Source organism: Osmia lignaria, unplaced genomic scaffold, assembly GCF_051020975.1.
Source record: "Osmia lignaria lignaria isolate PbOS001 unplaced genomic scaffold, iyOsmLign1 scaffold0013, whole genome shotgun sequence".
NCBI classification, from domain to species: Eukaryota; Metazoa; Arthropoda; class Insecta; order Hymenoptera; family Megachilidae; genus Osmia; species Osmia lignaria.
Window position 1 is genome coordinate 11,223,391 of NW_027478167.1, and position 27,873 is coordinate 11,251,263.

The following is a 27,873-nucleotide window of genomic DNA, read 5'->3' on the forward strand; positions in this document are numbered from 1 at the left end:
ATCATAGAACATAAATTGTAGGAAACATAATTCTCTACAAAAAACGTCTCTTAACATTTTGCCATAGCTCGCTTCGTTTCCGAGATATTTGCAGATTTATCTCAAGGGAAGGGGCCTAACGGACATATTTCGAGATATTTCTTCTACTTGTTGTTCTTCTTCTGCACAGCTAAACTGGAAGTGGCATTTCCAGCTCGCAATAGTACAGAGTTATCTCAAAGAAAGGGGCCACGGTGTTTCTGTATCTCTATTATGTTGGTGCGGCTTCGGAACTTTTAAATATCTCGATATATCTCGAAAACTACGCTTCTGATCAAAAAATATCATAGAACATAAATTGTAGGAAACATAATTCTCTACAAAAAACGTCTCTTAACATTTTGCCATAGCTCGCTTCGTTTCCGAGATATTTGCAGATTCAGCTCAAAGGAACTGGCCTGACGGACATATTTCGAGATATTTCTTCTTCTTGTTGTTCTTCCTCTGCACAGCTACGCTGGAAGTGGCATTTGCAGCTCGCAATAGTGCAGAGTTATCTCAAAGAGAGGGGCCACGGTGTTTCTGTATCTCTATTATGTTGGTGCGGCTTCGGAACTTTTAAATATCTTGATATATCTCGAGAGCTACGCGTCTGATCAAAAAATATCATAGAACATAAAAAGTAGGAAACATAATTCTCTACAAAAAAGGTCTCTTAACATTTTGCCATAGCTCGCTTCGTTTCCGAGATATTTGCAGATTTATCTCAAGGGAAGTGGCCTGACGGACATATTTCGAGATATTTCTTCTTCTTGTTGTTCTTCTTCTGCACAGATAAGCTGGAAGTGGCATTTGCGGCTCGCACTAGTGCAGAGTTATCTCAAAGAAAGGGGCCACGGTGTTTCTGTATCTCTATTATGTTGGTGCGGCTTCGGAACTTTTAAATATCTTGATATATCTCGAGAACTACGCATCTGATCAGAAAATATCATAGAAGATAAAAAGTAGGAAACTTAATTCTCTACAAAAAACGTCTCTTAACATTTTGCCATAGCTCGCTTCGTTTCCGAGATATTTGCAGATTTATCTCAAGGTAAGGGGCCTGACGGACATATTTCGAGATATTTCTTCTTCTTGTTGTTCTTCTTCTGCACAGCTAAGCTGGAAGTGGCATTTACAGCTCGCAATAGTGCATAGTTATCTGAAAGAAAGGGGCCACGGTGTTTCTGTATCTCTATTATGTTGGTGCGGCTTCGGAACTTTTAAATATCTTGATATATCTCGAGAACTACGCATCTGATCAAAAAATCTCATAGAACATAAAAAGTAGGAAACTCAATTCTCTACAAAAAAGGTCTCTTAACATTTTGCAATAGCTCGCTTCGTTTCCGAGATATTTGCAGATTTATCTCAAGGGAAGGGGCCTGACGGACATATTTCGAGATATTTCTTCTTCTTGTTGTTCTTCTTCTGCACAGCTAAGCTGGAAGTGGCATTTGCGGCTCGCACTAGTGCAGAGTTATCTCAAAGAAAGGGGCCACGGTGTTTCTGTATCTCTATTATGTTGGTGCTGCTTCGGAACTTTTAAATATCTCGATATATCTCGAAAACTACGCTTCTGATCAAAAAATATCATAGAACATAAATTGTAGGAAACATAATTCTCTACAAAAAACGTCTCTTAACATTTTGCCATAGCTCGCTTCGTTTCCGAGATATTTGCAGATTTATCTCAAGGGAAGGGGCCTAACGGACATATTTCGAGATATTTCTTCTACTTGTTGTTCTTCTTCTGCACAGCTAAACTGGAAGTGGCATTTCCAGCTCGCAATAGTACAGAGTTATCTCAAAGAAAGGGGCCACGGTGTTTCTGTATCTCTATTATGTTGGTGCGGCTTCGGAACTTTTAAATATCTCGATATATCTCGAAAACTACGCTTCTGATCAAAAAATATCATAGAACATAAATTGTAGGAAACATAATTCTCTACAAAAAACGTCTCTTAACATTTTGCCATAGCTCGCTTCGTTTCCGAGATATTTGCAGATTCAGCTCAAAGGAACTGGCCTGACGGACATATTTCGAGATATTTCTTCTTCTTGTTGTTCTTCCTCTGCACAGCTAAGCTGGAAGTGGCATTTGCAGCTCGCAATAGTGCAGAGTTATCTCAAAGAGAGGGGCCACGGTGTTTCTGTATCTCTATTATGTTGGTGCGGCTTCGGAACTTTTAAATATCTTGATATATCTCGAGAGCTACGCGTCTGATCAAAAAATATCATAGAACATAAAAAGTAGGAAACATAATTCTCTACAAAAAAGGTCTCTTAACATTTTGCCATAGCTCGCTTCGTTTCCGAGATATTTGCAGATTTATCTCAAGGGAAGTGGCCTGACGGACATATTTCGAGATATTTCTTCTTCTTGTTGTTCTTCTTCTGCACAGATAAGCTGGAAGTGGCATTTGCGGCTCGCACTAGTGCAGAGTTATCTCAAAGAAAGGGGCCACGGTGTTTCTGTATCTCTATTATGTTGGTGCGGCTTCGGAACTTTTAAATATCTTGATATATCTCGAGAACTACGCATCTGATCAGAAAATATCATAGAAGATAAAAAGTAGGAAACTTAATTCTCTACAAAAAACGTCTCTTAACATTTTGCCATAGCTCGCTTCGTTTCCGAGATATTTGCAGATTTATCTCAAGGTAAGGGGCCTGACGGACATATTTCGAGATATTTCTTCTTCTTGTTGTTCTTCTTCTGCACAGCTAAGCTGGAAGTGGCATTTACAGCTCGCAATAGTGCATAGTTATCTGAAAGAAAGGGGCCACGGTGTTTCTGTATCTCTATTATGTTGGTGCGGCTTCGGAACTTTTAAATATCTTGATATATCTCGAGAACTACGCATCTGATCAAAAAATCTCATAGAACATAAAAAGTAGGAAACTCAATTCTCTACAAAAAGGTCTCTTAACATTTTGCAATAGCTCGCTTCGTTTCCGAGATATTTGCAGATTTATCTCAAGGGAAGGGGCCTGACGGACATATTTCGAGATATTTCTTCTTCTTGTTGTTCTTCTTCTGCACAGCTAAGCTGGAAGTGGCATTTGCGGCTCGCACTAGTGCAGAGTTATCTCAAAGAAAGGGGCCACGGTGTTTCTGTATCTCTATTATGTTGGTGCTGCTTCGGAACTTTTAAATATCTCGATATATCTCGAAAACTACGCTTCTGATCAAAAAATATCATAGAACATAAATTGTAGGAAACATAATTCTCTACAAAAAACGTCTCTTAACATTTTGCCATAGCTCGCTTCGTTTCCGAGATATTTGCAGATTTATCTCAAGGGAAGGGGCCTAACGGACATATTTCGAGATATTTCTTCTACTTGTTGTTCTTCTTCTGCACAGCTAAACTGGAAGTGGCATTTCCAGCTCGCAATAGTACAGAGTTATCTCAAAGAAAGGGGCCACGGTGTTTCTGTATCTCTATTATGTTGGTGCGGCTTCGGAACTTTTAAATATCTCGATATATCTCGAAAACTACGCTTCTGATCAAAAAATATCATAGAACATAAATTGTAGGAAACATAATTCTCTACAAAAAACGTCTCTTAACATTTTGCCATAGCTCGCTTCGTTTCCGAGATATTTGCAGATTCAGCTCAAAGGAACTGGCCTGACGGACATATTTCGAGATATTTCTTCTTCTTGTTGTTCTTCCTCTGCACAGCTAAGCTGGAAGTGGCATTTGCAGCTCGCAATAGTGCAGAGTTATCTCAAAGAAAGGGGCCACGGTGTTTCTGTATCTCTATTATGTTGGTGCGGCTTCGGAACTTTTAAATATCTTGATATATCTCGAGAACCACGCATCTGATCAGAAAATATCATAGAAGATAAAAAGTAGGAAACTTAATTCACTACAAAAAACGTCTCTTAACATTTTGCCATAGCTCGCTTCGTTTCCGAGATATTTGCAGATTTATCTCAAGGGAAGGGGCCTGACGGACATATTTCGAGATATTTCTTCTTCTTGTTGTTCTTCTTCTGCACAGCTAAGCTGGAAGTGGCATTTGCGGCTCGCACTAGTGCAGAGTTATCTCAAAGAAAGGGGCCACGGTGTTTCTGTATCTCTATTATGTTGGTGCGGCTTCGGAACTTTTAAATATCTTGATATATCTCGAGAACTACGCATCTGATCAGAAAATATCATAGAAGATAAAAAGTAGGAAACTTAATTCTCTACAAAAAACGTCTCTTAACATTTTGCCATAGCTCGCTTCGTTTCCGAGATATTTGCAGATTTATCTCAAGGTAAGGGGCCTGACGGACATATTTCGAGATATTTCTTCTTCTTGTTGTTCTTCTTCTGCACAGCTAAGCTGGAAGTGGCATTTACAGCTCGCAATAGTGCATAGTTATCTGAAAGAAAGGGGCCACGGTGTTTCTGTATCTCTATTATGTTGGTGCGGCTTCGGAACTTTTAAATATCATGATATATCTCGAGAACTACGCATCTGATCAAAAAATCTCATAGAACATAAAAAGTAGGAAACTCAATTCTCTACAAAAAAGGTCTCTTAACATTTTGCAATAGCTCGCTTCGTTTCCGAGATATTTGCAGATTTATCTCAAGGGAAGGGGCCTGACGGACATATTTCGAGATATTTCTTCTTCTTGTTGTTCTTCTTCTGCACAGCTAAGCTGGAAGTGGCATTTGCGGCTCGCACTAGTGCAGAGTTATCTCAAAGAAAGGGGCCACGGTGTTTCTGTATCTCTATTATGTTGGTGCTGCTTCGGAACTTTTAAATATCTCGATATATCTCGAAAACTACGCTTCTGATCAAAAAATATCATAGAACATAAATTGTAGGAAACATAATTCTCTACAAAAAACGTCTCTTAACATTTTGCCATAGCTCGCTTCGTTTCCGAGATATTTGCAGATTTATCTCAAGGGAAGGGGCCTAACGGACATATTTCGAGATATTTCTTCTACTTGTTGTTCTTCTTCTGCACAGCTAAACTGGAAGTGGCATTTCCAGCTCGCAATAGTACAGAGTTATCTCAAAGAGAGGGGCCACGGTGTTTCTGTATCTCTATTATGTTGGTGCTGCTTCGGAACTTTTAAATATCTCGATATATCTCGAAAACTACGCTTCTGAGCAAAAAATATCATAGAACATAAATTGTAGGAAACATAATTCTCTACAAAAAACGTCTCTTAACATTTTGCCATAGCTCGCTTCGTTTCCGAGATATTTGCAGATGTATCTCAAGGGAAGGGGCCTAACGGACATATTTCGAGATATTTCTTCTTCTTGTTGTTCTTCTTCTGCACAGCTAAACTGGAAGTGGCATTTCCAGCTCGCAATAGTACAGACTTATCTCAAAGAAAGGGGCCACGGTGTTTCTGTATCTCTATTATGTTGGTGCGGCTTCGGAACTTTTAAATATCTTGATATATCTCGAGAACTACGCATCTGATCAAAAAATATCATAGAACGTAAAAAGTAGGAAACTTAATTCTCTACAAAAAAGGTCTCTTAACATTTTGCCATAGCTCTCTTCGTTTCCGAGATATTTGCAGATTTATCTCAAGGGAAGGGGCCTGACGGACACATTTCGAGATATTTCTTCTTCTTGTTGTTCTTCTTCTGCACGCTAAGCTGGAAGTGGCATTTGCAGCTCGCAATAGTGCAGAGTTATCTCAAAGAAATGGGCCACGGTGTTTCTGTATCTCTATTATGTTGGTGCGGCTTCGGAACTTTTAAATATCTTGATATATCTCGAGAACTACGCATCTGATCAAAAAATATCATAGAACATAAAAAGTAGGAAACATAATTCCATACAAAAAAGGTCCCTTAACATTTTGCCATAGCTCGCTTCGTTTCCGAGATATTTGCAGATTTATCTCAAGGGAAGTGGCCTGACGGACATATTTCGAGATATTTCTTCTTCTTGTTGTTCTTCTTCTGCACAGCTAAGCTGGAAGTGGCATTTGCAGCTCGCACTAGTGCAGAGTTATCTCAAAGAAAGGGGCCACGGTGTTTCTGTATCTCTATTATGTTGGTGCGGCTTCGGAACTTTTAAATATCTTGATATATCTCGAGAACTACGCATCTGATCAAAAAATATCATAGAACATAAAAAGTAGGAAACTTAATTCGCTACAAAAAGGTCTGTTAACATTTTGCCATAGCTCGCTTCGTTTCCGAGATATTTGCAGATTTATCTCAAGGGAAGGGGCCTAACGGACATATTTCGTGATATTTCTTCTTCTTGTTGTTCTTCTTCTGCACAGCTAAGCTGGAAGTGGCATTTGCAGCTCGCATTAGTGCAGAGTTATCTCAAAGAAAGGGGCCACGGTGTTTCTGTATCTCTATTATGTTGGTGCGGCTTCTTAACTTTTAAATATCTTGATATATCTCGAGAACTACGCATCTGATCAAAAAATATCATAGAACATAAAAAGTAGGAAACTCAATTCTCTACAAGAAAGGTCTCTTAACATTTTGCAATAGCTCGCTTCGTTTCCGAGATATTTGCAGATTTATCTCAAGGGAAGGGGCCTGACGGACATATTTCGAGATATTTCTTCTTCTTGTTGTTCTTCTTCTGCACAGCTACGCTGGAAGTGGCATTTGCAGCTCGCAATTGTGCAGAGTTATCTCAAAGAGAGGGGCCACGGTGTTTCTGTATCTCTATTATGTTGGTGCGGCTTCGGAACTTTTAAATATCTTGATATATCTCGAGAACTACGCATCTGATCAAAAAATATCATAGAACATAAAAAGTAGGAAACTTAATTCGCTACAAAAAAGGTCTCTTAACATTTTGCCATAGCTCGCTTCGTTTCCGAGATATTTGCAGATTTATCTCAAGGGAAGGGGCCTCACGGACATATTTCGTGATATTTCTTCTTCTTGTTGTTCTTCTTCTGCACAGCTAAGCTGGAAGTGGCATTTGCGGCTCGCACTAGTACAGAGTTATCTCAAAGAAAGGGGCCACGGTGTTTCTGTATCTCTATTATGTTGGTGCGGCTTCGGAACTTTTAAATATCTTGATATATCTCGAGAACTACGCATCTGATCAAAAAATATCATAGAACATAAAAAGTAGGAAACTTAATTCTCTACAAAAAAGGTCTCTTAACATTTTGCCATAGCTCTCTTCGTTTCCGAGATATTTGCAGATTTATCTCAAGGGAAGGGGCCTGACGGACATATTTCGAGATATTTCTTCTTCTTGTTGTTCTTCTTCTGCACAGCTAAACTGGAAGTGGCATTTCCAGCTCGCAATAGTGCAGAGTTATCTCAAAGAGAGGGGCCACGGTGTTTCTGTATCTCTATTATGTTGGTGCTGCTTCGGAACTTTTAAATATCTCGATATATCTCGAAAACTACGCTTCTGAGCAAAAAATATCATAGAACATAAATTGTAGGAAACATAATTCTCTACAAAAAACGTCTCTTAACATTTTGCCATAGCTCGCTTCGTTTCCGAGATATTTGCAGATTTATCTCAAGGGAAGGCCTAACGGACATATTTCGAGATATTTCTTCTTCTTGTTGTTCTTCTTCTGCACAGCTAAACTGGAAGTGGCATTTCCAGCTCGCAATAGTACAGACTTATCTCAAAGAAAGGGGCCACGGTGTTTCTGTATCTCTATTATGTTGGTGCGGCTTCGGAACTTTTAAATATCTTGATATATCTCGAGAACTACGCATCTGATCAAAAAATATCATTGAACATAAAAAGTAGGAAACTTAATTCTCTACAAAAAAGGTCTCTTAACATTTTGCCATAGCTCTCTTCGTTTCCGAGATATTTGCAGATTTATCTCAAGGGAAGGGGCTTGACGGACACATTTCGAGATATTTCTTCTTCTTGTTGTTCTTCTTCTGCACGCTAAGCTGGAAGTGGCATTTGCAGCTCGCAATAGTGCAGAGTTATCTCAAAGAAAGGGGCCACGGTGTTTCTGTATCTCTATTATGTTGGTGCGGATTCGGAACTTTTAAATATCTTGATATATCTCGAGAACTACGCATCTGATCAAAAAATATCATAGAACATAAAAAGTAGGAAACATAATTCCATACAAAAAAGGTCCCTTAACATTTTGCCATAGCTCGCTTCGTTTCCGAGATATTTGCAGATTTATCTCAAGGGAAGTGGCCTGACGGACATATTTCGAGATATTTCTTCTTCTTGTTGTTCTTCTTCTGCACAGCTAAGCTGGAAGTGGCATTTGCGGCTCGCACTAGTGCAGAGTTATCTCAAAGAAAGGGGCCACGGTGTTTCTGTATCTCTATTATGTTGGTGCGGCTTCGGAACTTTTAAATATCTTGATATATCTCGAGAACTACGCATCTGATCAAAAAATATCATAGAACATAAAAAGTAGGAAACTTAATTCGCTACAAAAAGGTCTGTTAACATTTTGCCATAGCTCGCTTCGTTTCCGAGATATTTGCAGATTTATCTCAAGGGAAGGGGCCTAACGGACATATTTCGTGATATTTCTTCTTCTTGTTGTTCTTCTTCTGCACAGCTAAGCTGGAAGTGGCATTTGCAGCTCGCATTAGTGCAGAGTTATCTCAAAGAAAGGGGCCACGGTGTTTCTGTATCTCTATTATGTTGGTGCGGCTTCTTAACTTTTAAATATCTTGATATATCTCGAGAACTACGCATCTGATCAAAAAATATCATAGAACATAAAAAGTAGGAAACTCAATTCTCTACAAGAAAGGTCTCTTAACATTTTGCAATAGCTCGCTTCGTTTCCGAGATATTTGCAGATTTATCTCAAGGGAAGGGGCCTGACGGACATATTTCGAGATATTTCTTCTTCTTGTTGTTCTTCTTCTGCACAGCTACGCTGGAAGTGGCATTTGCAGCTCGCAATTGTGCAGAGTTATCTCAAAGAGAGGGGCCACGGTGTTTCTGTATCTCTATTATGTTGGTGCGGCTTCGGAACTTTTAAATATCTTGATATGTCTCGAGAACTACGCATCTGATCAAAAAATATCATAGAACATAAAAAGTAGGAAACTTAATTCGCTACAAAAAAGGTCTCTTAACATTTTGCCATAGCTCGCTTCGTTTCCGAGATATTTGCAGATTTATCTCAAGGGAAGGGGCCTGACCGACATATTTCGAGATATTTCTTCTTCTTGTTGTTCTTCTTCTGCACAGCTAAGCTGGAAGTGGCATTTGCGGCTCGCACTAGTGCAGAGTTATCTCAAAGAAAGGGGCCACGGTGTTTCTGTATCTCTATTATGTTGGTGCTGCTTCGGAACTTTTAAATATCTCGATATATCTCGAAAACTACGCTTCTGATCAAAAAATATCATAGAACATAAATTGTAGGAAACATAATTCTCTACAAAAAACGTCACTTAACATTTTGCCATAGCTCGCTTCGTTTCCGAGATATTTGCAGATTTATCTCAAGCGAAGGGGCCTAACGGACATATTTCGAGATATTTCTTCTTCTTGTTGTTCTTCTTCTGCACAGCTAAACTGGAAGTGGCATTTCCAGCTCGCAATAGTACAGAGTTATCTCAAAGAAAGGGGCCACGGTGTTTCTGTATCTCTATTATGTTGGTGCGGCTTCGGAACTTTTAAATATCTTGATATATCTCGAGAACTACGCATGTGATCAAAAAATATCGTAGAACATAAAAAGTAGGAAACTTAATTCTCTACAAAAAAGGTCTCTTAACATTTTGCCATAGCTCTCTTCGTTTCCGAGATATTTGCAGATTTATCTCAAGGGAAGGGGCCTGACGGACACATTTCGAGATATTTCTTCTTCTTGTTGTGCTTCTTCTGCACAGCTAAGCTGGAAGTGGCATTTGCAGCTCGCAATAGTGCAGAGTTATCTCAAAGAAAGGGGCCACGGTGTTTCTGTATCTCTATTATGTTGGTGCGGCTTCGGAACTTTTAAATATCTTGATATATCTCGAGAACTACGCATCTGATCAAAAAATATCATAGAACATAAAAAGTAGGAAACTTAATTCTCTACAAAAAAGTCTGGTAAGATTTTGCCATAGCTCGCTTCGTTTCCGAGATATTTGCAGATTTATCTCAAAGGAAGGGGCCTAACGGACATATTTCGAGATATTTCTTCTTCTTGTTGTTCTTCTTCTGCACAGCTAAACTGGAAGTGGCATTTCCAGCTCGCAATAGTGCAGAGTTATCTCAAAGAGAGGGGCCACGGTGTTTCTGTATCTCTATTATGTTGGTGCTGCTTCGGAACTTTTAAATATCTCGATATATCTCGAAAACTACGCTTCTGAGCAAAAAATATCATAGAACATAAATTGTAGGAAACATAATTCTCTACAAAAAACGTCTCTTAACATTTTGCCATAGCTCGCTTCGTTTCCGAGATATTTGCAGATTTATCTCAAGGGAAGGGGCCTAACGGACATATTTCGAGATATTTCTTCTTCTTGTTGTTCTTCTTCTGCACAGCTAAACTGGAAGTGGCATTTCCAGCTCGCAATAGTGCAGAGTTATCTCAAAGAGAGGGGCCACGGTGTTTCTGTATCTCTATTATGTTGGTGCTGCTTCGGAACTTTTAAATATCTCGATATATCTCGAAAACTACGCTTCTGAGCAAAAAATATCATAGAACAAAAATTGTAGGAAACATAATTCTCTACAAAAAACGTCTCTTAACATTTTGCCATAGCTCGCTTCGTTTCCGAGATATTTGCAGATTTATCTCAAGGGAAGTGGCCTGACGGACATATTTCGAGATATTTCTTCTTCTTGTTGTTCTTCTTCTGCACAGCTAAGCTGGAAGTGGCATTTGCAGCTCGCACTAGTGCAGAGTTATCTCAAAGAAAGGGGCCACGGTGTTTCTGTATCTCTATTATGTTGGTGCGGCTTCGGAACTTTTAAATATCTTGATATATCTCGAGAACTACGCATCTGATCAAAAAATATCATAGAACATAAAAAGTAGGAAACTTAATTCGCTACAAAAAGGTCTGTTAACATTTTGCCATAGCTCGCTTCGTTTCCGAGATATTTGCAGATTTATCTCAAGGGAAGGGGCCTAACGGATATATTTCGTGATATTTCTTCTTCTTGTTGTTCTTCTTCTGCACAGCTAAGCTGGAAGTGGCATTTGCAGCTCGCATTAGTGCAGAGTTATCTCAAAGAAAGGGGCCACGGTGTTTCTGTATCTCTATTATGTTGGTGCGGCTTCTTAACTTTTAAATATCTTGATATATCTCGAGAACTACGCATCTGATCAAAAAATATCATAGAACATAAAAAGTAGGAAACTCAATTCTCTACAAGAAAGGTCTCTTAACATTTTGCAATAGCTCGCTTCGTTTCCGAGATATTTGCAGATTTATCTCAAGGGAAGGGGCCTGACGGACATATTTCGAGATATTTCTTCTTCTTGTTGTTCTTCTTCTGCACAGCTACGCTGGAAGTGGCATTTGCAGCTCGCAATTGTGCAGAGTTATCTCAAAGAGAGGGGCCACGGTGTTTCTGTATCTCTATTATGTTGGTGCGGCTTCGGAACTTTTAAATATCTTGATATATCTCGAGAACTACGCATCTGATCAAAAAATATCATAGAACATAAAAAGTAGGAAACTTAATTCGCTACAAAAAAGGTCTCTTAACATTTTGCCATAGCTCGCTTCGTTTCCGAGATATTTGCAGATTTATCTCAAGGGAAGGGGCCTCACGGACATATTTCGTGATATTTCTTCTTCTTGTTGTTCTTCTTCTGCACAGCTAAGCTGGAAGTGGCATTTGCGGCTCGCACTAGTACAGAGTTATCTCAAAGAAAGGGGCCACGGTGTTTCTGTATCTCTATTATGTTGGTGCGGCTTCGGAACTTTTAAATATCTTGATATATCTCGAGAACTACGCATCTGATCAAAAAATATCATAGAACATAAAAAGTAGGAAACTTAATTCTCTACAAAAAAGGTCTCTTAACATTTTGCCATAGCTCTCTTCGTTTCCGAGATATTTGCAGATTTATCTCAAGGGAAGGGGCCTGACGGACATATTTCGAGATATTTCTTCTTCTTGTTGTTCTTCTTCTGCACAGCTAAACTGGAAGTGGCATTTCCAGCTCGCAATAGTGCAGAGTTATCTCAAAGAGAGGGGCCACGGTGTTTCTGTATCTCTATTATGTTGGTGCTGCTTCGGAACTTTTAAATATCTCGATATATCTCGAAAACTACGCTTCTGAGCAAAAAATATCATAGAACATAAATTGTAGGAAACATAATTCTCTACAAAAAACGTCTCTTAACATTTTGCCATAGCTCGCTTCGTTTCCGAGATATTTGCAGATTTATCTCAAGGGAAGGCCTAACGGACATATTTCGAGATATTTCTTCTTCTTGTTGTTCTTCTTCTGCACAGCTAAACTGGAAGTGGCATTTCCAGCTCGCAATAGTACAGACTTATCTCAAAGAAAGGGGCCACGGTGTTTCTGTATCTCTATTATGTTGGTGCGGCTTCGGAACTTTTAAATATCTTGATATATCTCGAGAACTACGCATCTGATCAAAAAATATCATAGAACATAAAAAGTAGGAAACTTAATTCTCTACAAAAAAGGTCTCTTAACATTTTGCCATAGCTCTCTTCGTTTCCGAGATATTTGCAGATTTATCTCAAGGGAAGGGGCCTGACGGACACATTTCGAGATATTTCTTCTTCTTGTTGTTCTTCTTCTGCACGCTAAGCTGGAAGTGGCATTTGCAGCTCGCAATAGTGCAGAGTTATCTCAAAGAAAGGGGCCACGGTGTTTCTGTATCTCTATTATGTTGGTGCGGATTCGGAACTTTTAAATATCTTGATATATCTCGAGAACTACGCATCTGATCAAAAAATATCGTAGAACATAAAAAGTAGGAAACATAATTCCATACAAAAAAGGTCCCTTAACATTTTGCCATAGCTCGCTTCGTTTCCGAGATATTTGCAGATTTATCTCAAGGGAAGTGGCCTGACGGACATATTTCGAGATATTTCTTCTTCTTGTTGTTCTTCTTCTGCACAGCTAAGCTGGAAGTGGCATTTGCGGCTCGCACTAGTGCAGAGTTATCTCAAAGAAAGGGGCCACGGTGTTTCTGTATCTCTATTATGTTGGTGCGGCTTCGGAACTTTTAAATATCTTGATATATCTCGAGAACTACGCATCTGATCAAAAAATATCATAGAACATAAAAAGTAGGAAACTTAATTCGCTACAAAAAGGTCTGTTAACATTTTGCCATAGCTCGCTTCGTTTCCGAGATATTTGCAGATTTATCTCAAGGGAAGGGGCCTAACGGACATATTTCGTGATATTTCTTCTTCTTGTTGTTCTTCTTCTGCACAGCTAAGCTGGAAGTGGCATTTGCAGCTCGCATTAGTGCAGAGTTATCTCAAAGAAAGGGGCCACGGTGTTTCTGTATCTCTATTATGTTGGTGCGGCTTCTTAACTTTTAAATATCTTGATATATCTCGAGAACTACGCATCTGATCAAAAAATATCATAGAACATAAAAAGTAGGAAACTCAATTCTCTACAAGAAAGGTCTCTTAACATTTTGCAATAGCTCGCTTCGTTTCCGAGATATTTGCAGATTTATCTCAAGGGAAGGGGCCTGACGGACATATTTCGAGATATTTCTTCTTCTTGTTGTTCTTCTTCTGCACAGCTACGCTGGAAGTGGCATTTGCAGCTCGCAATTGTGCAGAGTTATCTCAAAGAGAGGGGCCACGGTGTTTCTGTATCTCTATTATGTTGGTGCGGCTTCGGAACTTTTAAATATCTTGATATATCTCGAGAACTACGCATCTGATCAAAAAATATCATAGAACATAAAAAGTAGGAAACTTAATTCGCTACAAAAAAGGTCTCTTAACATTTTGCCATAGCTCGCTTCGTTTCCGAGATATTTGCAGATTTATCTCAAGGGAAGGGGCCTGACCGACATATTTCGAGATATTTCTTCTTCTTGTTGTTCTTCTTCTGCACAGCTAAACTGGAAGTGGCATTTCCAGCTCGCAATAGTACAGAGTTATCTCAAAGAAAGGGGCCACGGTGTTTCTGTATCTCTGTTATGTTGGTGCGGCTTCGGAACTTTTAAATATCTTGATATATCTCGAGAACTACGCATGTGATCAAAAAATATCGTAGAACATAAAAAGTAGGAAACTTAATTCTCTACAAAAAAGGTCTCTTAACATTTTGCCATAGCTCTCTTCGTTTCCGAGATATTTGCAGATTTATCTCAAGGGAAGGGGCCTGACGGACACATTTCGAGATATTTCTTCTTCTTGTTGTGCTTCTTCTGCACAGCTAAGCTGGAAGTGGCATTTGCAGCTCGCAATAGTGCAGAGTTATCTCAAAGAAAGGGGCCACGGTGTTTCTGTATCTCTATTATGTTGGTGCGGCTTCGGAACTTTTAAGTATCTTGATATATCTCGAGAACTACGCATCTGATCAAAAAATATCATAGAACATAAAAAGTAGGAAACTTAATTCTCTACAAAAAAGTCTGGTAAGATTTTGCCATAGCTCGCTTCGTTTCCGAGATATTTGCAGATTTATCTCAAAGGAAGGGGCCTAACGGACATATTTCGAGATATTTCTTCTTCTTGTTGTTCTTCTTCTGCACAGCTAAACTGGAAGTGGCATTTCCAGCTCGCAATAGTGCAGAGTTATCTCAAAGAGAGGGGCCACGGTGTTTCTGTATCTCTATTATGTTGGTGCTGCTTCGGAACTTTTAAATATCTCGATATATCTCGAAAACTACGCTTCTGAGCAAAAAATATCATAGAACATAAATTGTAGGAAACATAATTCTCTACAAAAAACGTCTCTTAACATTTTGCCATAGCTCGCTTCGTTTCCGAGATATTTGCAGATTTATCTCAAGGGAAGGGGCCTAACGGACATATTTCGAGATATTTCTTCTTCTTGTTGTTCTTCTTCTGCACAGCTAAACTGGAAGTGGCATTTCCAGCTCGCAATAGTACAGACTTATCTCAAAGAAAGGGGCCACGGTGTTTCTGTATCTCTATTATGTTGGTGCGGCTTCGGAACTTTTAAATATCTTGATATATCTCGAGAACTACGCATCTGATCAAAAAATATCATAGAACATAAAAAGTAGGAAACTTAATTCTCTACAAAAAAGGTCTCTTAACATTTTGCCATAGCTCTCTTGGTTTCCGAGATATTTGCAGATTTATCTCAAGGGAAGGGGCCTGACGGACACATTTCGAGATATTTCTTCTTCTTGTTGTTCTTCTTCTGCACGCTAAGCTGGAAGTAGCATTTGCAGCTCGCAATAGTGCAGAGTTATCTCAAAGAAAGGGGCCACGGTGTTTCTGTATCTCTATTATGTTGGTGCGGCTTCGGAACTTTTAAATATCTTGATATATCTCGAGAACTACGCATCTGATCAAAAAATATCATAGAACATAAAAAGTAGGAAACATAATTCCATACAAAAAAGGTCCCTTAACATTTTGCCATAGCTCGCTTCGTTTCCGAGATATTTGCAGATTTATCTCAAGGGAAGTGGCCTGACGGACATATTTCGAGATATTTCTTCTTCTTGTTGTTCTTCTTCTGCACAGCTAAGCTGGAAGTGGCATTTGCAGCTCGCACTAGTGCAGAGTTATCTCAAAGAAAGGGGCCACGGTGTTTCTGTATCTCTATTATGTTGGTGCGGCTTCGGAACTTTTAAATATCTTGATATATCTCGAGAACTACGCATCTGATCAAAAAATATCATAGAACATAAAAAGTAGGAAACTTAATTCGCTACAAAAAGGTCTGTTAACATTTTGCCATAGCTTGCTTCGTTTCCGAGATATTTGCAGATTTATCTCAAGGGAAGGGGCCTAACGGACATATTTCGTGATATTTCTTCTTCTTGTTGTTCTTCTTCTGCACAGCTAAGCTGGAAGTGGCATTTGCAGCTCGCATTAGTGCAGAGTTATCTCAAAGAAAGGGGCCACGGTGTTTCTGTATCTCTATTATGTTGGTGCGGCTTCTTAACTTTTAAATATCTTGATATATCTCGAGAACTACGCATCTGATCAAAAAATATCATAGAACATAAAAAGTAGGAAACTCAATTCTCTACAAGAAAGGTCTCTTAACATTTTGCAATAGCTCGCTTCGTTTCCGAGATATTTGCAGATTTATCTGAAGGGAACGGGCCTGACGGACATATTTCGAGATATTTCTTCTTCTTGTTGTTCTTCTTCTGCACAGCTACGCTGGAAGTGGCATTTGCAGCTCGCAAAAGTGCAGAGTTATCTCAAAGAAAGGGGCCACGGTGTTTCTGCATCTCTATTATGTTGGTGCGGCTTCGGAACTTTTAAATATCTTGATATATCTCGAGATCTACGCATCTGATCAAAAAATATCATAGAGCATAAAAAGTAGGAAACTTAATTCTCTACAAAAAAGGTCTCTCAACATTTTGCCATAGCTCGCTTCGTTTCCGAGATACTTGCCGATTTATCTCAAGGGAAGGGGCCTAACGGACATATTTCGTGATATTTCTTCTTCTTGTTGTTCTTCTTCTGCACAGCTAAGCTGGAAGTGGCATTTGCAGCTCGCATTAGTGCAGAGTTATCTCAAAGAAAGGGGCCACGGTGTTTCTGTATCTCTATTATGTTGGTGCGGCTTCTTAACTTTTAAATATCTTGATATATCTCGAGAACTACGCATCTGATCAAAAAATATCATAGAACATAAAAAGTAGGAAACTCAATTCTCTACAAGAAAGGTCTCTTAACATTTTGCAATAGCTCGCTTCGTTTCCGAGATATTTGCAGATTTATCTCAAGGGAAGGGGCCTGACGGACATATTTCGAGATATTTCTTCTTCTTGTTGTTCTTCTTCTGCACAGCTACGCTGGAAGTGGCATTTGCAGCTCGCAAAAGTGCAGAGTTATCTCAAAGAAAGGGGCCACGGTGTTTCTGCATCTCTATTATGTTGGTGCGGCTTCGGAACTTTTAAATATCTTGATATATCTCGAGATCTACGCATCTGATCAAAAAATATCATAGAGCATAAAAAGTAGGAAACTTAATTCTCTACAAAAAAGGTCTCTCAACATTTTGCCATAGCTCGCTTCGTTTCCGAGATACTTGCCGATTTATCTCAAGGGAAGGGGCCTAACGGACATATTTCGAGATATTTCTTCTTCTTGTTGTTCTTCTTCTGCACAGCTAAACTGGAAGTGGCATTTGCAGCTCGCAATAGTGCAGAGTTATTTCAAAGAGAGGGGCCACGGTGTTTCTGTATCTCTATTATGTTGGTGCGGCTTCGGAACTTTTAAATATCTTGATATATCTCGAGAACTACGCATCTGATCAAAAAATATCATACAACATAAAACGTAGGAAACTTAATTCTCTACAAAAAAGGTCTGTTAACATTTTGCCATAGCTCGCTTCGTTTCCGAGATATTTGCCGATTTATCTCAAGGGAAGGGGCCTGACGGACATATTTCGAGATATTTCTTCTTCTTGTTGTTCTTCTTCTGCACAGCTAAGCTGGAAGTGGCATTTGCAGCTCGCAATTGTGCAGAGTTATCTCAAAGAGAGGGGCCACGGTGTTTCTGTATCTCTATTATGTTGGTGCGGCTTCGGAACTTTTAAATATCTTGATATATCTCGAGAACTACGAATCTGATCAGAAAATATCGTAGAAGATAAAAAGTAGGAAACTTAATTCTCTACAAAAAAGGCCTCTTAACATTTTGCCATAGCTCGCTTCGTTTCCGAGATATTTGCAGATTTATCTCAAGGGAAGGGGCCTGACGGACATATTTCGAGATATTTCTTCTTCTTGTTGTTCTTCTTCTGCACAGCTAAGCTGGAAGTGGCATTTGCAGCTCGCAATAGTGCACAGTTATCTCAAAGAAAGGGGCCACGGTGTTTCTGTATCTCTATTATGTTGGTGCGGCTTCGGAACTTTTAAATATCTCGATATATCTCGAGAACTACGCATCTCATCAAAAAATATCATAGAACATAAAAAGTAGAAAACTTAATTCTCTACAAATAAGGTCTCTTAACATTTTGGCATAGCTCGCTTCGTTTCCGAGATATCTGCAGATTTATCTCAAGGGAAGGGGCCTGACGGACATATTTCGAGATATTTCTTCTTCTTGTTGTTCTTCTTCTGCACAGCTAAGATGGAAGTGGCATTTGCAGCTCGCAATAGTGCAGAGTTATCGCAAAGAAAGGGGCCACGGTGTTTCTGTATCTCTATTATGTTGGTGCGGCTTCGGAACTTTTAAATATCTTGATATATCTCGAGAACTACGCATCTGATCAAAAAATATCATAGAACATAAAAAGTAGGAAACCTAATTTTCTACAAAAAAGGTCTCTTAACATTTTGCCGTAGCTCGCTTCGTTTCCGAGATATTTGCAGATTTATCTCAAGGGAAGGGGCCTGACGGACATATTTCGAAATATTTCTTATTCTTGTTGCTCTTCTTCTCCACAGCTAAGCTGGAAGTGGCATTTGCAGCTCGCAATAGTGCAGAGTTATCTCAAAGAAAGGGGCCACGGTGTTTCTGTACCTCTATTATGTTGGTGCAGCTTCGGAGCTTTTAAATATCTTGATATATCTCGAGAACTACGCATCTGATCAAAAAATATCATAGAACATAAAAAGTAGGAAACTTAATTCTCTACAAAAAAGGTCTCTTAACGTTTTGCAATAGCTCGCTTCGTTTCCGAGATATTTGCAGATTTATCTCAAGGGAAGGGTCCTGATGGACATATTTCGAGATATTTCTTCTTCTTGTTGTTCTTCTTCTGCACAGCTAAACTGGAAGTGGCATTTCCAGCTCGCTATCGTGCAGAGTTATCTCAAAGAAAGGGGCCACGGTGTTTCTGTATCTCTATTATGTTGGTGCGGCTTCGGAACTTTGAAATATCTTGATATATCTCGAGAACTACGCCTCTGATCGAAAAATATCATAGAACATAAAAAGTAGGAAACTTAATTCTCTACAAAAAAGGTCTCTTAACATTTTGCCATAGCTCGCTTCGTTTCCGAGATATTTGCAGTTTTATCTCAAGGGAAGGGGCCTGACGGACATATTTCGAGATATTTCTTCTTCTTGTTGTTCTTCTTCTGCACAGCTAAGCTGGAAGTGGCATTTGCAGCTCGCAATAGTGCAGAGTTATCGCAAAGAAAGGGGCCACGGTGTTTCTGTATCTCTATTATGTTGGTACGGCTTCGGAACTTTTAAATATCTTGATATATCTCGAGAACTACGCATCTGATCAAAAAATATCATAGAACATAAAAAGTAGGAAACCTAATTTTCTACAAAAAAGGTCTCTTAACATTTTGCCGTAGCTCGCTTCGTTTCCGAGATATTTGCAGATTTATCTCAAGGGAAGGGGTCTGACGGACATATTTCGAGATATTTCTTCTTCTTGTTGTTCTTCTTCTGCACAGCTAAGCTGGAAGTGGCATTTGCAGCTCGCAATAGTGCAGAGTTATCTCAAAGAAAGTGGCCACGGTGTTTCTGTATCTCTATTATGTTGGTGCGGCTTCGGAACTTTTAAATATCTTGATATATCTCGAGAACTACGCATCTGATCGAAAAATATCATAGAACATAAAAAGTAGGAAACTTAATTCTCTACAAAACAGGTCTCTTAACATTTTGCCATAGCTCGCTTCGTTTCCGAGATATTTGCAAATTTATCTCAAGGGAAGTGTCCTGACGGACATATTTCGAGATATTTCTTCTTCTTGTTGTTCTTCTTCTGCACAGCTAAGCTGGAAGTGGCATTTGCAGCTCGCAATAGTGCAGAGTTATCTCAAAGAAAGGGGCCACGGTGTGTCTGTATCTCTATTATGTTGGTGCGGCTTCGGAACTTTTAAATATCTTGATATATCTCGAGAGCTGCGCATCTGATCGAAAAATATCATAGAACATAAAAAGTAGGAAACTTAATTCTCTACAAAAGAGGTCTCTTAACATTTTGCCATAGCTCGCTTTGTTTCCGAGATATTTGCAGATTTATCTCAAGGGAAGGGGCCTGACGGACATATTTCGAGATATTTCTTCTTCTTGTTGTTCTTCTTCTGCACAGCTAAGCTGGAAGTGGCATTTGCAGCTCGCAATTGTGCAGAGTTATCTCAAAGGGAGGGGCCACGGTGTTTCTGTATCTCTATTATGTTGGTGCGGCTTCGGAACTTTTAAATATCTTGATATATCTCCAGAACTACGAATCTGATCAGAAAATATCGTAGAAGATAAAAAGTAGGAAACTTAATTCTCTACAAAAAAGGTCTCTTAACATTTTGCCATAGCTCGCTTCGTTTCCGAGATATTTGCAGATTTATCTCAAGGGAAGGGGCCTGACGGACATATTTCGAGATATTTCTTCTTCTTGTTGTTCTTCTTCTGCACAGCTAAGCTGGAAGTGGCATTTGCAGCTCGCAATAGTGCACAGTTATCTCAAAGAAAGGGGCCACGGTGTTTCTGTATCTCTATTATGTTGGTGCGGCTTCGGAACTTTTAAATATCTCGATATATCTCGAGAACTACGCATCTCATCAAAAAATATCATAGAACATAAAAAGTAGGAAACTTAATTCTCTACAAATAAGGTCTCTTAACATTTTGGCATAGCTCGCTTCGTTTCCGAGATATCTGCAGATTTATCTCAAGGGAAGGGGCCTGACGGACATATTTCGAGATATTTCTTCTTCTTGTTGTTCTTCTTCTGCACAGCTAAGCTGGAAGTGGCATTTGCAGCTCGCAATAGTGCAGAGTTATCGCAAAGAAAGGGGCCACGGTGTTTCTGTATCTCTATTATGTTGGTGCGGCTTCGGAACTTTTAAATATCTTGATATATCTCGAGAACTACGCATCTGATCAAAAAATATCATAGAACATAAAAAGTAGGAAACTTAATTTTCTACAAAAAAGGTCTCTTAACATTTTGCCGTAGCTCGCTTCGTTTCCGAGATATTTGCAGATTTATCTCAAGGGAAGGGGCCTGACGGACATATTTCGAAATATTTCTTATTCTTGTTGCTCTTCTTCTCCACAGCTAAGCTGGAAGTGGCATTTGCAGCTCGCAATAGTGCAGAGTTATCTCAAAGAAAGGGGCCACGGTGTTTCTGTACCTCTATTATGTTGGTGCAGCTTCGGAGCTTTTAAATATCTTGATATATCTCGAGAACTACGCATCTGATCAAAAAATATCATAGAACATAAAAAGTAGGAAACTTAATTCTCTACAAAAAAGGTCTCTTAACGTTTTGCAATAGCTCGCTTCGTTTCCGAGATATTTGCAGATTTATCTCAAGGGAAGGGTCCTGATGGACATATTTCGAGATATTTCTTCTTCTTGTTGTTCTTCTTCTGCACAGCTAAACTGGAAGTGGCATTTCCAGCTCGCAATCGTGCAGAGTTATCTCAAAGAAAGGGGCCACGGTGTTTCTGTATCTCTATTATGTTGGTGCGGCTTCGGAACTTTGAAATATCTTGATATATCTCGAGAACTACGCCTCTGATCGAAAAATATCATAGAACATAAAAAGTAGGAAACTTAATTCTCTACAAAAAAGGTCTCTTAACATTTTGCCATAGCTCGCTTCGTTTCCGAGATATTTGCAGATTTATCTCAAGGGAAGGGGCCTGACGGACATATTTCGAGATATTTCTTCTTCTTGTTGTTCTTCTTCTGCACAGCTAAGCTGGAAGTGGCATTTGCAGCTCGCAATAGTGCAGAGTTATCGCAAAGAAAGGGGCCACGGTGTTTCTGTATCTCTATTATGTTGGTACGGCTTCGGAACTTTTAAATATCTTGATATATCTCGAGAACTACGCATCTGATCAAAAAATATCATAGAACATAAAAAGTAGGAAACCTAATTTTCTACAAAAAAGGTCTCTTAACATTTTGCCGTAGCTCGCTTCGTTTCCGAGATATTTGCAGATTTATCTCAAGGGAAGGGGTCTGACGGACATATTTCGAGATATTTCTTCTTCTTGTTGTTCTTCTTCTGCACAGCTAAGCTGGAAGTGGCATTTGCAGCTCGCAATAGTGCAGAGTTATCTCAAAGAAAGGGGCCACGGTGTTTCTGTATCTCTATTATGTTGGTGCGGCTTCGGAACTTTTAAATATCTTGATATATCTCGAGAACTACGCATCTGATCGAAAAATATCATAGAACATAAAAAGTAGGAAACTTAATTCTCTACAAAACAGGTCTCTTAACATTTTGCCATAGCTCGCTTCGTTTCCGAGATATTTGCAGATTTATCTCAAGGGAAGTGTCCTGACGGACATATTTCGAGATATTTCTTCTTCTTGTTGTTCTTCTTCTGCACAGCTAAGCTGGAAGTGGCATTTGCAGCTCGCAATAGTGCAGAGTTATCTCAAAGAAAGGGGCCACGGTGTGTCTGTATCTCTATTATGTTGGTGCGGCTTCGGAACTTTTAAATATCTTGATATATCTCGAGAACTGCGCATCTGATCGAAAAATATCATAGAACATAAAAAGTAGGAAACTTAATTCTCTACAAAAGAGGTCTCTTAACATTTTGCCATAGCTCGCTTTGTTTCCGAGATATTTGCAGATTTATCTCAAGGGAAGGGGCCTGACGGACATATTTCGAGATATTTCTTCTTTTTGTTGTTCTTCTTCTGCACAGCTAAGCTGGAAGCGGCATTTGCGGCTCGCACTAGTGCAGAGTTATCTCAAAGAAAGGGGCCACGGTGTTTCTGTATCTCTATTATGTTGGTGCAGCTTCGGATCTTTTAAATATCTCGATATATCTCGAAAACTACGCTTCTGATCAAAAAATATCATAGAACATAAATTGTAGGAAACATAATTCTCTACAAAAAAGGTCTCTTAACATTTTGCCATAGCTCGTTTCGTTTCCGAGATATTTGCAGATATATCTCAAGGGAAGGGGCCTGACGGACATATTTCGAGATATTTCCTCTTCTTGTTGTTCTTCTTCTGCACAGCTAAACTTGAAGTGGCATTTCCAGCTCGCAATAGCGCAGAGTTATCTCAAAGAAAGGGGCCACGGTGTTTCTGTATCTCTATTATGTTGGTGCGGCTTCGGAACTTTTAAATATCTTGATATATCTCGAGAACTACGCATCTGATCAAAAAATATCATAGAACATAAAAAGTAGGAAACTTAATTCTCTACAAATAAGGTCTCTTAACATTTTGCCATAGCTCGCTTCGTTTCCGAGATATTTGCAGATTTATCTCAAGGGAAAGGGCCTGACGGACATATTTCGAGATATTTCTTCTTCTTGTTGTTCTTCTTCTGCACAGCTAAGCTGGAAGTGGCATTTGCAGCTCGCAATAGTGCAGAGTTATCGCAAAGAAAGGGGCCACGGTGTGTCTGTATCTCTATTATGTTGGTGCGGCTTCGGAACTTTTAAATATCTTGATATATCTCGAGAGCTGCGCATCTGATCGAAAAATATCATAGAACATAAAAAGTAGGAAACTTAATTCTCTACAAAAGAGGTCTCTTAACATTTTGCCATAGCTCGCTTTGTTTCCGAGATATTTGCAGATTTATCTCAAGGGAAGGGGCCTGACGGACATATTTCGAGATATTTCTTCTTCTTGTTGTTCTTCTTCTGCACAGCTAAGCTGGAAGTGGCATTTGCAGCTCGCAATTGTGCAGAGTTATCTCAAAGGGAGGGGCCACGGTGTTTCTGTATCTCTATTATGTTGGTGCGGCTTCGGAACTTTTAAATATCTTGATATATCTCCAGAACTACGAATCTGATCAGAAAATATCGTAGAAGATAAAAAGTAGGAAACTTAATTCTCTACAAAAAAGGTCTCTTAACATTTTGCCATAGCTCGCTTCGTTTCCGAGATATTTGCAGATTTATCTCAAGGGAAGGGGCCTGACGGACATATTTCGAGATATTTCTTCTTCTTGTTGTTCTTCTTCTGCACAGCTAAGCTGGAAGTGGCATTTGCAGCTCGCAATAGTGCACAGTTATCTCAAAGAAAGGGGCCACGGTGTTTCTGTATCTCTATTATGTTGGTGCGGCTTCGGAACTTTTAAATATCTCGATATATCTCGAGAACTACGCATCTCATCAAAAAATATCATAGAACATAAAAAGTAGGAAACTTAATTCTCTACAAATAAGGTCTCTTAACATTTTGGCATAGCTCGCTTCGTTTCCGAGATATCTGCAGATTTATCTCAAGGGAAGGGGCCTGACGGACATATTTCGAGATATTTCTTCTTCTTGTTGTTCTTCTTCTGCACAGCTAAGCTGGAAGTGGCATTTGCAGCTCGCAATAGTGCAGAGTTATCGCAAAGAAAGGGGCCACGGTGTTTCTGTATCTCTATTATGTTGGTGCGGCTTCGGAACTTTTAAATATCTTGATATATCTCGAGAACTACGCATCTGATCAAAAAATATCATAGAACATAAAAAGTAGGAAACTTAATTTTCTACAAAAAAGGTCTCTTAACATTTTGCCGTAGCTCGCTTCGTTTCCGAGATATTTGCAGATTTATCTCAAGGGAAGGGGCCTGACGGACATATTTCGAAATATTTCTTATTCTTGTTGCTCTTCTTCTCCACAGCTAAGCTGGAAGTGGCATTTGCAGCTCGCAATAGTGCAGAGTTATCTCAAAGAAAGGGGCCACGGTGTTTCTGTACCTCTATTATGTTGGTGCAGCTTCGGAGCTTTTAAATATCTTGATATATCTCGAGAACTACGCATCTGATCAAAAAATATCATAGAACATAAAAAGTAGGAAACTTAATTCTCTACAAAAAAGGTCTCTTAACGTTTTGCAATAGCTCGCTTCGTTTCCGAGATATTTGCAGATTTATCTCAAGGGAAGGGTCCTGATGGACATATTTCGAGATATTTCTTCTTCTTGTTGTTCTTCTTCTGCACAGCTAAACTGGAAGTGGCATTTCCAGCTCGCAATCGTGCAGAGTTATCTCAAAGAAAGGGGCCACGGTGTTTCTGTATCTCTATTATGTTGGTGCGGCTTCGGAACTTTGAAATATCTTGATATATCTCGAGAACTACGCCTCTGATCGAAAAATATCATAGAACATAAAAAGTAGGAAACTTAATTCTCTACAAAAAAGGTCTCTTAACATTTTGCCATAGCTCGCTTCGTTTCCGAGATATTTGCAGATTTATCTCAAGGGAAGGGGCCTGACGGACATATTTCGAGATATTTCTTCTTCTTGTTGTTCTTCTTCTGCACAGCTAAGCTGGAAGTGGCATTTGCAGCTCGCAATAGTGCAGAGTTATCGCAAAGAAAGGGGCCACGGTGTTTCTGTATCTCTATTATGTTGGTACGGCTTCGGAACTTTTAAATATCTTGATATATCTCGAGAACTACGCATCTGATCAAAAAATATCATAGAACATAAAAAGTAGGAAACCTAATTTTCTACAAAAAAGGTCTCTTAACATTTTGCCGTAGCTCGCTTCGTTTCCGAGATATTTGCAGATTTATCTCAAGGGAAGGGGTCTGACGGACATATTTCGAGATATTTCTTCTTCTTGTTGTTCTTCTTCTGCACAGCTAAGCTGGAAGTGGCATTTGCAGCTCGCAATAGTGCAGAGTTATCTCAAAGAAAGGGGCCACGGTGTTTCTGTATCTCTATTATGTTGGTGCGGCTTCGGAACTTTTAAATATCTTGATATATCTCGAGAACTACGCATCTGATCGAAAAATATCATAGAACATAAAAAGTAGGAAACTTAATTCTCTACAAAACAGGTCTCTTAACATTTTGCCATAGCTCGCTTCGTTTCCGAGATATTTGCAGATTTATCTCAAGGGAAGTGTCCTGACGGACATATTTCGAGATATTTCTTCTTCTTGTTGTTCTTCTTCTGCACAGCTAAGCTGGAAGTGGCATTTGCAGCTCGCAATAGTGCAGAGTTATCTCAAAGAAAGGGGCCACGGTGTGTCTGTATCTCTATTATGTTGGTGCGGCTTCGGAACTTTTAAATATCTTGATATATCTCGAGAACTGCGCATCTGATCGAAAAATATCATAGAACATAAAAAGTAGGAAACTTAATTCTCTACAAAAGAGGTCTCTTAACATTTTGCCATAGCTCGCTTTGTTTCCGAGATATTTGCAGATTTATCTCAAGGGAAGGGGCCTGACGGACATATTTCGAGATATTTCTTCTTTTTGTTGTTCTTCTTCTGCACAGCTAAGCTGGAAGCGGCATTTGCGGCTCGCACTAGTGCAGAGTTATCTCAAAGAAAGGGGCCACGGTGTTTCTGTATCTCTATTATGTTGGTGCAGCTTCGGATCTTTTAAATATCTCGATATATCTCGAAAACTACGCTTCTGATCAAAAAATATCATAGAACATAAATTGTAGGAAACATAATTCTCTACAAAAAAGGTCTCTTAACATTTTGCCATAGCTCGTTTCGTTTCCGAGATATTTGCAGATATATCTCAAGGGAAGGGGCCTGACGGACATATTTCGAGATATTTCCTCTTCTTGTTGTTCTTCTTCTGCACAGCTAAACTGGAAGTGGCATTTCCAGCTCGCAATAGCGCAGAGTTATCTCAAAGAAAGGGGCCACGGTGTTTCTGTATCTCTATTATGTTGGTGCGGCTTCGGAACTTTTAAATATCTTGATATATCTCGAGAACTACGCATCTGATCAAAAAATATCATAGAACATAAAAAGTAGGAAACTTAATTCTCTACAAATAAGGTCTCTTAACATTTTGCCATAGCTCGCTTCGTTTCCGAGATATTTGCAGATTTATCTCAAGGGAAAGGGCCTGACGGACATATTTCGAGATATTTCTTCTTCTTGTTGTTCTTCTTCTGCACAGCTAAGCTGGAAGTGGCATTTGCAGCTCGCAATAGTGCAGAGTTATCGCAAAGAAAGGGGCCACGGTGTTTCTGTATCTCTATTATGTTGGTGCGGCTTCGGAACTTTTAAATATTTTGATATATCTCGAGAACTACGCATCTGATCGAAAAATATCATAGAACATAAAAAGTAGGAAACTTAATTCTCTACAAAACAGGTCTCTTAACATTTTGCCATAGCTCGCTTCGTTTCCGAGATATTTGCAGATTTATCTCAAGGGAAGGGGTCTGACGGACATATTTCGAGATATTTCTTCTTCTTGTTGTTCTTCTTCTGCACAGCTAAGCTGGAAGTGGCATTTGCAGCTCGCAATAGTGCAGAGTTATCTCAAAGAAAGGGGCCACGGTGTTTCTGTATCTCTATTATGTTGGTGCGGCTTCGGAACTTTTAAATATCTTGATATATCTCGAGAACTACGCATCTGATCGAAAAATATCATAGAACATAAAAAGTAGGAAACTTAATTCTCTACAAAACAGGTCTCTCAACATTTTGCCATAGCTCGCTTCGTTTCCGAGATATTTGCAGATTTATCTCAAGGGAAGGGGTCTGACGGACATATTTCGAGATATTTCTTCTTCTTGTTGTTCTTCTTCTGCACAGCTAAGCTGGAAGTGGCATTTGCAGCTCGCAATAGTGCAGAGTTATCTCAAAGAAAGGGGCCACGGTGTTTCTGTATCTCTATTATGTTGGTGCGGCTTCGGAACTTTTAAATATCTTGATATATCTCGAGAACTACGCATCCGATCAAAAAATATCATAGAACATAAAAAGTAGGAAACTTAATTCTCTACAAAAAAGGTCTCTTAACATTTTGCCATAGCTCGCTTCGTTTCCGAGATATTTGCAGATTTATCTCGAGGGAAGGGGCCTGACGGACATATTTCGAGATATTTCTTCTTCTTGTTGTTCTTCTTCTGCACAGTTAAGCTGGACGTGGCATTTACAGCTCG